The sequence below is a fragment of the Perca fluviatilis genome, chromosome 14 (genome assembly GCF_010015445.1).
Source record: "Perca fluviatilis chromosome 14, GENO_Pfluv_1.0, whole genome shotgun sequence".
Classification (NCBI taxonomy): Eukaryota; Metazoa; Chordata; class Actinopteri; order Perciformes; family Percidae; genus Perca; species Perca fluviatilis.
Window position 1 is genome coordinate 31679764 of NC_053125.1, and position 12267 is coordinate 31692030.

The window sequence follows — 12267 nt, forward strand, 5'->3', positions numbered from 1 at the left end:
GTACTTACCCTGTCACTATTAGGCTCTTAATACTCTTTAACAGTACTTACCCTGTCACTATTAGACTCCTTAATACTCTGTAACAGTACTTACCCTGTCACTATTAGGCTCCTTAACTACGTAACATTAGTTACCCTGTATATAACAGTACTTCCTGTCACTATTAGACTCCTTAATACTCGTAACAATTCTTACCCTGTCACTATTAGACTCCTTAATACTCTGTAACAGTACTTACCCTGTCACTATTAGGCGCCTATATACTCAGTAACAGTACTTACCCTGTCACTATTAGGCTCCTTAATACTCAGTAACAGTACTTACCCTGTCACTATTAGACTCCTTAATACTCAGTAACAGTACTTACCCTGTCACTATTAGACTCCTTAATACTCTTTAACAGTACTTACCCTGTCACTATTAGACTCCTTAATACTCAGTAACAGTACCCACCCTGTACTATTAGGCTCCTTAATACTCTGTAACAGTACTTACCCTGTCACTATTAGACTCCTTAATACTCTGTAACAGTACTTACCCGTCACTATTAGCTTATACTCAGTAACAGTACTTACCCTTTCTTCTTAATACTACCCTGTCACTATTAGCTCCTTAATACTCGTAACAATTCTGTCACTATTAGCTCCTTAATACTCTGTAACAGTACTTACCCTGTCACTATTAGGACTCCTTAATACTCAGTAACAGTACTTACCCTGTCACTATTAGGCTCCTTAATACTCAGTAACAGTACTTACCCTGTCACTATTAGACTCCTTAATACTCAGTAACAGTACTTACCCTGTCACTATTAGACTCCTTAATACTCTGTAACAGTACCACCCTGTCACTATTGGCTCCCTTAATACTCTGTAACAGTACTTACCCTGTCACTATTAGGCTCCTTAATACTCTGTAACAGTACTTACCCTGTCACTATTAGGCTCCTTAATACTCAGTAACAGTACTTACCCTGTCACTATTAGACTCCTTAATACTCAGTAACAGTACTTACCCCTGTCACTATTAGACTCCTTAATACTCTGTAACAGTACTTACCCTGTCACTATTAGACTCCTTAATACTCACTTAAACAGTACTCACCCTGTCACTATAGGCTCCTTAATACTCTGTAACAGTACTTCCCTGTCACTATTAGACTCCTTAATACTCAGTAACAGTACTTACCCTGTCACTATTAGGCTCCTTAATACTCAGTAACAGTACTTACCCTGTCACTATTGGCTCCTTAATACTCAGTAACAGTACTTACCCTGTCACTATTAGACTCCTTAATCACTCAGTAACAGTACTTCCCTGTCACTATTCCTTAATACTCAGTAACAGTACTTCCCTGTCACTATTTCTTAATACTCAGTAACAGTACTTACCCTGTCACTATGGCTCCTTAATACTCAGTAACAGTACTTACCCTGTCACTATTAGACTCCTTAATACTCAGTAACAGTACTTACCCTGTCACTATTAGCCTCCTCTAATACTCAGTTAACAGTACTTACCCTGTCACTATGAGCCCTCATATAATAGTAACGTTACCCTGTCACTATGCTTTTTTTTATTTTATTCTACAGTCTTCCTGTCACTATTAGCTCCTTAATACCAGTAACAGTACTTACCCTGTCACTATTTATATTAAGTACTTACCTGTCACTATTAGCTCCTTATACTCGTACAATTCTCCTGTCATATAGCTCCTTAATACTCTTTAACAGTACTTACCCTGTCACTATTAGACTCCTTAATACTCTATAAAGTACTTACCCTGTCACTATTAGACTCCTTAATACTCTGTAACAGTACTTACCCTGTCACTATTAGACTCTTAATACTCTACAGTACTTCCTTTTTATATCTTACCCTGTCACTATTAGACTCTTTAATACTCTGTAACAGTACTTACCCTGTCACTATTACTCCTTAATACTCAGTAACAGTACTTACCCTGTCACTATTATCTCCTTAATACTCAGTAACAGTACTTACCCTGTCACTATTAGACTCCTTAATACTCTGTAACAGTACTTACCCTGTCACTATTAGGCTCCTTAATTGTACAACACTTACCCTGTCACTATTAGACTCCTTAATACTCTGTAACAGTACTTACCCTGTCACTATTAGACTCCTTAATACTCAGTAACATTACTTACCCTGTCACTATTAGTCTCCTTAATGCTCAGTAAAACTATAACGCTACATCTATCAACATTTATTTAGATCTTATCATGGTATTCATTTCTTTATTTTAATAATATTGTTTCAGTCTTATTATCCCTGTCGACCACGGTGTATTTTATTTTGAAAAGTAACCAGATGTTTTATTTTGCTTCTGTGCTTGACTTCCTGTCTATCTGCTATCTTCCGTGTGCTGAATTGCTGCGGAGCTCTCCGCATCCGGCGAAAATAGAAGCTCTCGCATTGTCTCCTCGCGGAGGGCTGGGGACCGCCGGGCTGGGACGTAGTCGAACGCAGCCGTTATGCAGCCAGTGGAAATACACACACTGACTTTAATGGAAACCTAATGACTCCGCGCCGTTTCTGCATCTGGTGGAAATCCATAGTGAGGAAGACTGCACTTATTAAGACCACGCTACATATGGGGTGAGTACCAGACACCATCTGCTGATAATCACCGGAGTAACCACTGAAAGTACATGTGCACCCCTGCCTATATAAATATTCTATCACCCCTTTAATTGACAAGCCTTCAAACATGTACTGGGTTCAAGGTTCAGAGGTCAATATTTCAAAGCAGGAGTAATGTATCCTCTTCAGACTGACATTGAGGTCGAGACCTTTCCAACGATGTGTTTGCTATTGTCATACGACAAACGTTTTTCATTTTTACATACAGTATCATGGAGACCGCTTTGCAGGAGATGCTTTATTGTTCCCAGAGGGATATCTGCCTTGAGTTCAAATGCTTCACACATATTGCTTTATCATACACGACATTACTTTTAATAAAAACAACATAAAGAAAGTGATATGTAGTCAGACTGAAGCACATCACACAGCCACAGTCTATTGCTCTTCTTTCACAAACAGTGACAAGAGCAACACACAACTCTATATCATGAAGCTATTGCACAACCTCAAGCAACATTATTTAAAATTTTAATTGAGGTAGGTCCAAACTAGGCCTATAGTTTAGAAATGTTAAGTTTACCCATATCTTCTACCAGAGGATAAGAGCTCATACTTAGTATGTAGAATAAAGATATAGCAAACCATATTCTGTGTGCTTGCCTGGAGATTTCTATTCCTCTCCACAACCTTCATGACAGTCATATTAATATGCTCTGTAATGCAGCCTTGTATAACATAAACCATCTGATTCACCATGGGTGTCTAAATGATAACACACACTGTGAACATGGGCATTGCAGACAAAGGTGTTGTCCATATGAACACCAAGGTGCCTGTAGGAGCAGAGCTGATTGTTCATCATTTATGATCTCTGATACCCTCTGGCCTTCATTCCTCAGTTTGTGAAACAATCTGCTTATCATTTTAATTTCGGTGATTGACATGAGGATCATCTTCTGAATATAATAATTAATATGTTAGGCGTACCATAAATTGATATTTCAAAAAGTCATTTATTTAAAACAACTAATAATGCAGTGTGATGTTAAATCAAACTAAGTCCCACACATAAATATGCTCATGTTTTTTTTTTTCCTTCAGTCTTTGCTATTAACATTCATCAACTGCAAAATTAGAAAATTGCATTTTTAAATGACGGATGGAAAATAAGATTAAAAAAAATGCTTTTCTTTGTAAATAGTTTATTTTTTATTTTTCACAACAGTACAAGTCAAGTATTGTGTAAATTCTCACGTCCAACGCAGCAATCTTAGCAAATTAGTCAAACAAGCCTGTTGTTATTGTGGTTGTTTCGGTTTCCTGTATTTTCCATTGATGGTTTATGCAGACGATTGTAGGTTTCTGTTTTCTTGTGTTTGAGGACTCTTCTGATGATTGTGTATATTTCTGTTTCCTGTCTTGTCTAGTTTTACTTCCTATGTTTTCCCACCTTTTTTGATTACTCTGCCCCTCCTAGTGGCCCTCATTTATCAACCTAACGTAGAAACCAGCGCGAATATGGCAGCGCAGAAATCATCTTATACGACAGGCTTCACGTGTGATTTATGAAATGTTCGTATCACACCAATCAGAGCGTAAGAATGGTCGTACATTGATAAATGCAGCGGCTGGAAACGATCGTCATTTAAATATCACGCCCCGATATATTCTGGGTTTTGAGGCCTCGCCCCTACAATTCACGACATGGCGAGACGTAATCCGGCTGAGAAGCGTCACTTTTCAGAGGTGGAGATTGAAACCCTGATATCTCAGGTTCATTTGTACTAAGGTGTGTACTATTTGGCAGCCTGAAAACTGGTATTAAAGGCTGTAGAAAGAATGCGGAATGGAAAGAGATCACTGATGCGGTCAACAGTGTTGCCGTAGTAAATCAGACTCCAGCTGAAGTTTAGCCTATTTAATACATCTTTAACACATTTTCTATAGTCCTAATAGTAATATACAGGCTTCTATTGCAATCTCTTACGCCTATGTGGTGTACTTATATTTAAATAAATACACAGTAGTGGAGTTTATGAAGTGTCTTTTATTTTACTCGTGTTTTTTTTTCAGGAGACAGAAGGAGGCAACAGCTGAGGGTGAGCGTGCGTGTTCTCCGCCCCACCCCGTGCTGGACCACCACCCGACGCTGTCGCCTGACAGCAGAGGGGCTGGAAAAAACAAGCGGAAATAACTCTGTCAATGACAGAAATAAATCATTCACTTAAAAGAGAAACGAAAACCTGAAGAGTAATTTTAAATGTTGTGCATCGTCATGTTTCCTGTATTGAATATCATTACCAAACATAACCGTAGAGGCTACCTTTTAAACAGGCCGAATAAATAATATCCTGTCTCCTTGGTATAGCCCCCAGTTGGGGCTCTGCTGGACACTGCTCTCTGGGCATCGGTTCATCTGACTCCATCACTACATTTATGGAACCCTGTTTTCCTGGAAGATGTTGTGCAGAACCCAACTAGTGTTAATTTCGTCAGACGAGACGAGACTAAATATGTTCGCGATCGCGACCTTTTTTCCATGACTAAGACGAGACGATGACGAGACTGCGGCAATGTCCAAAAACGCTGACTAAGACCAAATTAATATGCATTATTGTTGGCGAAAAAAGACGGAGACTAAAATGTTTTGCATAAAATAAAAACTAAGATAAAATCTCTCTTCATTTTCGTTACAATCGTCTCTACTTTTTCATCATGAGATAGAATATTCAGCTGTTACCGAGACCCGTTGCTACGGCACCCACAGGTGCCCTAACGACCGTTATCTACCGGACCGAATAGCCTGCGCTTCTCTCTGATGCTCCTAATCGGACGTTAGAGTCAACCGAAACATCGCTGCATGGGCGCTAGTTAACACTACACTTGGCAGCAGGTAACATTAGCATACCGTTAGCTAGTTAACACTACACTTGGCAGCAGGTAACGTTAGCATACCGTTAGCTAGTTAACACTACACTTGGCAGCAGGTAACGTTAACATACCGTTAGCTAGTTAACACTACACTTGGCAGCAGGTAACGTTAACATACCGTTAGCTATTTAACACTACACTTGGCAGCAGGTAACGTTAACATACCGTTAGCTATTTAACACTACACTTGGCAGCAGGTAACGTTAAAGAGCAATGTGCAGGTTGAATTCATAACTGAATTAATACTTAATGTTGTCTGAAGAGGTCTTTTAAAACACATATGTAGAAATTGCTATGTTACACAAACCCTAAAGCAGAAACTTTGATGAAAGGGTGCCCATTTTTAAGCTAGGCTCTGAAATAGCCTTTCCCGCTAACGCGCGTCATATGACGTGGCAGCAGAGGTAAACAATAGGTTTCTTCTCACTCTACAGTGGTGAGAGAGAGAGAGCTATAGAGAAAGTTTATGTAAGTCATAATGGTAAATTATTGTGTTTGTGCTGGTTGCACAAAGTCCAGCCTGTCAGGAGATCGTGTACATAATTTTCCTTGTAGGAAAAGCAAGGTTTTTCGTTTTTGGGTGCGTTTTGTGCAGGTGAAGTGAGCAGACTTCAATGCCGCGTCTGTCACCACACTCGGTCGTTTGTGGTGCTCATTTCACTCGGAGAGTTATAGACCTGGAGATTTGTTGGAGTCTCGGATGGGATTTTGGAGTAAGGACAATGTGAGGCTTATTACCGATGCTGTTCCCTGGGTGCACTCGATGGAATCAAGTCCACCACCATCAAAGTAGTGATGGGAGCGAAGCCTTGTGAAGCCTCTGAAGCTTCTTCCTGATTGTATTGCAAAATGATCCGAAGCATCAAAGCATCAAAGACAACACAGTGACATCTAGTGGTCAGGCAGCAGAAATGACAGCGGCAATGAACTCAACACAGCCGAATGAAGCTTTCAACACGAACGTAGGAGAGCAGAATGGACACATGCATATGGCACGACATGACTGAACTTGAATTAACCCTTGTGTTTTCTTCACGTCAACCTTGAAAGAAACACTTTTTCCCGACGTTTTTGATGCCTTTTTTCACAGTTTGTTTAAGCTTTTTCCAACGTTTTAAATTGTTAAATTTTTCTTCTACACATTTTCAGCGCTTATTTCTATGCCCCATATTTTCTGATATGAACCAAAAATTGAAAACGGTTCAATGTGACCCGAGGTCAACACAAGGGTTAAATGACATGAACATGACATGACGGAATTAAAAATATAAAACCTATGTTTGAATGTTTGGATATAACATTATAATATATAAACTATATATAAACTACTGTGATCAGGATTTGAATGTAAGTAGGCCTATGTTTAATTAGGCTAAATATGGATTCAATAAACTGCAGCAACAATGCCACGTTCTACCGCTATGTAGAATTACGTACAGGTGTATGTAAGTATAGGCTAATTTCTATTAATAGGCTAATCAAATAAATTGCAAGCCACACTCATAAACCCGCGATGTTCCAGTGAATTCTAACGGGCCGTTGGACGCGCACGCGGCACATTATGAATCCAGCAAACCCATCCGGAGTCTCAGTGACGTTCGAAGCTTCGGACGTCATCAGTCCGTGCTGTATTTCAATTCGATACAAGCTCCAACACTGGGTTTCGAACCAGTGTGCTTTGATACAAGCGTTGCCTCGGTGTCAAACGTCCCATCACTACATCAAAGCTTTCACCTGAATCTGGCGGGCGCAAAGACTGGAGGACCAAGTGCTAGCACTTGCAGAAATTCCATGCACCGAAAAAGAGCTCCTAGCAGAGTAAGTCTTACTTTTAATTCTTGTAACTCTTAATTTGGCTGATTTCGTAATGTTTTAGTCTAATAATTTCAGAATAAAGAAGTGATTTGAGCGTGTATGTATTGGGCAATCCACCATCTAACTAGTAACATACGTGTTAGCTTGGCTATTGCATTAGCAAACATTTGGTAGCTGATGATTTGATGACAGGAGTAGCTAAAATGGCGTAACGAAATCATTCCCTCATCTGGATTAAAAATGTGCTGACTGCAAAATCCTAGCATCAGTGCTTCAGTATACAGAGAGAGGGAGAGACTGAGCTTTAGAACAGGTTTTCGTAATTGTCTGCCTTGAAATCAATGCAGTTTGCATTAAGCTAGCTATGAGCTGTTGGCAGCTAGCTAGCCCAAACACCCCCGTTTTCCCCTCATTTTATTAAGCTAGCTGTGAGCTGTTGGCAGCTAGCTAGCCCAAACACCCCCGTTTCTCCTGCATTTTATTAAGCTAGCTATGAGCTGTTGGCATGCAGCTAGCTAGCACAAACACCCCCGTTTCTCCCGCATTTTATTAAGCTAGCTATGAGCTGTTGGCATGCAGCTAGCTAGCACAAACACCCCCGTTTCCCCCGCATTTTATTAAGCTAGCTATGAGCTGTTGGCAGGCAGCTAGCTAGCACAAAACTCCGGTTTCCCCTGCATTTCAATTCAGACCATTCTCCCGCACAATTTTGTATCCCAGTAGGCTACTCTCTGGTAATTTACAAAGTCATAAATGATATATTAATCAATATGCTGAAATCTCCTAGATTTTGCCACTAGAGGTTTTGACACGTCAGAGCTGCTTTGGTTTTATTTCTCTTTTTTTATTATTACTGATCCAGTTGGTAACTGAGCTTGTATCCTATTTTTGTGAGTGATTTTGAACCTCCGTGTTTTTCAGATTTTGGCAGAGCGTGCAGCCAGTAATGAAGGGATAGATGCACCTGACAGAGGGCTTCTCTCTACAGGATCCTGGGCCATTAGTGCTTCGTCGTGGGTCACAGTGCAACATCAGATGTCTGCAAAGCTCATCAGGTAGTGTAACTTGTATCTATCATTAGCTGTATATGACACATAAACATTTACAAATTACTTCTAATGGTAGGAAGAAGACATTTCATACTGGACTGTATTAGGTTGTATGTGTTGTGACCACTGACTATGTGATGTTGTGCAACTCTTTTATTTTTTTTTTTTCGCCTAGCAGTTTTCCTTGGACTAGGGTGGCCCCTAAATCATGGCTGCAGCTGTCGCCGTGGTCCTGCTATGCACGTCCTGCTACACCATGAACTACTGCAACTACTATTTATTTATTTATTTATACTCGTAGTTCAATTATCTTTATTGTGACTATTATTGCCACTGTTCATCACACCCCAACCAGCACCGTCAGACAACGGCCTACCAAGAGCCTGGGTCTGTCCCAGGTTTCTTCCTGAGAGGGAGGTTTTCCTCGCCACTGTCACACTGAATGCTTGCTCTTGGGGAATTACTAGAATTGTTGGGTCCCTGTAAATTATAGTGTAACATCTCCAAATTATAGTGTAAATTATACCTACTCTATTTGTAAAGTGTCTTGAGAGAACTCTTGTTATGATGTATTAAAGTTGACAAAGATGAGACTTTATTGATCTGGTGGTGAAATTCACAAGCTACCTGCAAAGTCAAACTAAAGTAATGCAAAGGTAGTGTAAAGCATTACAATTCAGAGACTGTAATATAACTAATTACTCTGAAATGACAATAACTAGTAATCTATAATGAACTACATTTTGGAAGTAACTTGCCCAACACTCCTAGTTACTATCAATTAAATTATGAATACATTTTATACAACAAGACACTTTGTGATTGTGTTCATTTTGTGAAAAGAAAATATATTTATTGATTGCCTCACTTCCTCTGGAAACTGCCTCCTGATTGCGGCCACACAACACAAGCTGGTATTGCCTTCCTGATCTCCCTGCCCAGAAACCCATATGTCTATCGGACCACCTGCCTGTAGGCTGTGTATCGGAATTGCCTAGAGAATGATATGGGTGCAATGTTGATATTGATAATCCTGTTAACAGTCAATATGATCAAGAGTGATAGACTTATTTGATGTAACATTTTCAGTTATTCTATTCCATAAAGGTATGTATGCACATCAGAGTTTAAAAATCTGCTAATCCCTCAGCATCAATAATGCACATTAGATTAGATTACTTTATTGTCATTGTGCAGAGTACAAGTACAAAGACAACAAAATGCAGTTTGCGTCCAACCAGAAGTGAAACAAAATCAAATATGTATAAGTGTAAGTAATGAACATGTACAGATATGTGCAATGTAGTAGGAGTAACATAGAATATAGATGTATATGCAGGGTATTAACAGAATATATTATAAGAAAAACGGAATGAATATGGATATTCAGTATGAACCATATAGACAGATATGTGCAGTGTGGTAACAGTACCATTGTAGTGCAGAAACGGTAACGTAAGAATAAGTGTACTGTATGTGCAGGAGGAATAGTATGAAGTGCAGTAGAATATGGCTATATATAAGTAGTTACAGTATGTACATTAATTATTTTGATACAGTTTATTTGTGTAGAGAACACGACTATAATAGAAGTGTATAATAATATAATAGTGTTATAAATTACTCTCATCTAAACATACTCTGGTCTGTTGGCTTGGAGAGGGCCATACTCCTGCCTGAAGTTGAGGTATTCTACCTGCAGCGAGAACGGGTTGAGGCAGCAGGCATCAAAGCCGGGATGGAGCGTCAGGCAGATAATGTCCGTGGCCGGGACTAAACCCTCAGCTAGTGCCCAGTAGGCATCCACCTCTCGACAACACATGCTGTCCGCCGCCGACGCCATAGCCTCACAATGTCCGCACTAAACACCTAGCCAACAAAACGACTATGTGCTAGTGCTAACCTGCTTCTCTTAATACATCCATGGCTCTGATGGACTCCACAGCTGTCTGAGCATTAAAATCTTTGGTTGTAGAATATCACAAGACAAAACGTTGCTGGCTTAAATTAAGACAATCTACATGTATGTTTAATCTAAAACATGGTCGAAAGTATGTTTGCTAAAGCAGATTTTTTGTATAACACCAATGTACTAGCCTAGATGAACCAGAGTTAGCCACCATACTACACACAAACTCACCAAGTCACTTGCCCTATTCGCCACTGGTTCCCAGACTCACTTCTCTCTTCTGCGCATTGTTCCTCCCCCTGATCTCCCCTGATCTCCCCTGACCTCTATCTCTTCTAGGAGGCTCATAATTATAGGCCTGTGTGCCATCATAGGCATGCTCGCCAACGTTGGAGAGCTCGGTTTCTTCATCCACTCCCCATTGTAATTTCAGCATGAACTTGACCAGACTCCCTCGCGTTACGTCACTTCCGGTCAGTGATAGATAGATGCGGAAGTTATTTTATCACAATTTTATCTCAAAATATCGTTTATGACGGTTATATATTCCTCCAGTTTTGAAAATATAGTTGTTTATCATTAATATACACTATGCTGTATAGGGGTGTCCAACCTGCACATTGCTCTTTAACATACCGTTAGCTAGTTAACACTACACTTGGCAGCAGGTAACGTTAGCATACTGTTAGCTAGTTAACACTACACTTGGCAGCAGGTAACGTTAGCATACCGTTAGCTAGTTAACACTACACTTGGCAGCAGGTAACGTTAACATACCGCGTTAGCTAGTTAACACTACACTTGGCAGCAGGTAACGTTAGCATACCGTTAGCTAGTTAACACTACACTTGGCAGCAGGTAACGTTAGCATACCGTTAGCTAGCAGTTGGAGTAAAGACAGTTACAATCATTGACGATATATAAAGGGTTACAATGCTGACAGCTCAACGGTGTAAAGGTTTGTCTCTATTTCACTGTGTAGGATTCCAACACGAGACGATCGACCAGTCTGCAGCTGCCGTTGTCTGAAAAACAACACGTGTTGCGTTCACTTGAAATACGCCTCGCCAGTTTCGTGCTGCATTTATTTTATTGTAAAATATCCTTTCCCCATGCAGTGGTTGTTTTTGTCGTTTACTGGTGACATAAGGAAGAGGCTCAATATTTATATAACTTTATATCATTTATTTATCATTTTTATTTTTTATAACTATTTGACTGAAATGGTTATCAGAAATAATTTATTTAAAAAAGACTAAAATGTTTTGACTAAAACTTGACTAAAATGGCGAGACTTTTAGTCAACTAAAACTTGACTAAGATACCTTGAGTTCTCTTTTGACTAAAACTAGACTAAAATGACGAAAACTTTTAGTTGACTAAAACTTTTGGCACAAGACTAAGACTAAAGTAAAAATAGGTGACAAAATTAACACTAAACCCAACAGGCTAAAACAATGTTGCAGACTTTTTCTGCTGTGTATAGGGTCCCCACGCTGATGCAAGCCATCTGCCCTTAAACAATCTGATGGAGCGCTCCCCTGCGTGGCACGGTGTGTTTATGTGTGCACTGTTTGACCGGCGCGTAGAGGTCTTCTAAAAGAGCCAGATCTGCCATTGCTGATACGTGATCGACTGATGACTTCTCCTTCTCCTGTTAAAGTGATTACATGCTGCACCGCAAAGTCCACACTGACTCGAAAACCTGCGTACCGCAGTTCAGACCAGACGTGAGATTTTATCGCAGCCTACGCTACGCTCAAATTGATAAATGCCAAGCTTTGCGTAAGAATTCTATGTCCTGTCCTATGCCTGTTTTAGGTCGCACGCATGTTTCATAAATGAGGGCCAATGTGTTGCACCTGTTCCCCAGCCCTAGTGTCACCTGTTCCTTATTTTCTCATGTACCCTGTGTATTTAGTTTCTGCACTCCCTTTGTCTGTTGTCAGATCA

The 12267-nt window shown here is 39.9% G+C and overlaps 1 long non-coding RNA gene and 1 pseudogene across 1 annotated transcript; both read left to right on the forward strand.

Annotated features, from left to right (window-relative positions):
* Nucleotides 1-12267, forward strand: part of LOC120572864 — a 642621-nt pseudogene that overhangs the window by 485489 nt on the left and 144865 nt on the right.
* Nucleotides 7298-8626, forward strand: LOC120573016. Its single transcript, XR_005641590.1, has 3 exons — nt 7298-7359; nt 8278-8411; nt 8584-8626. It is a non-coding gene; the product is annotated as an uncharacterized LOC120573016 (long non-coding RNA).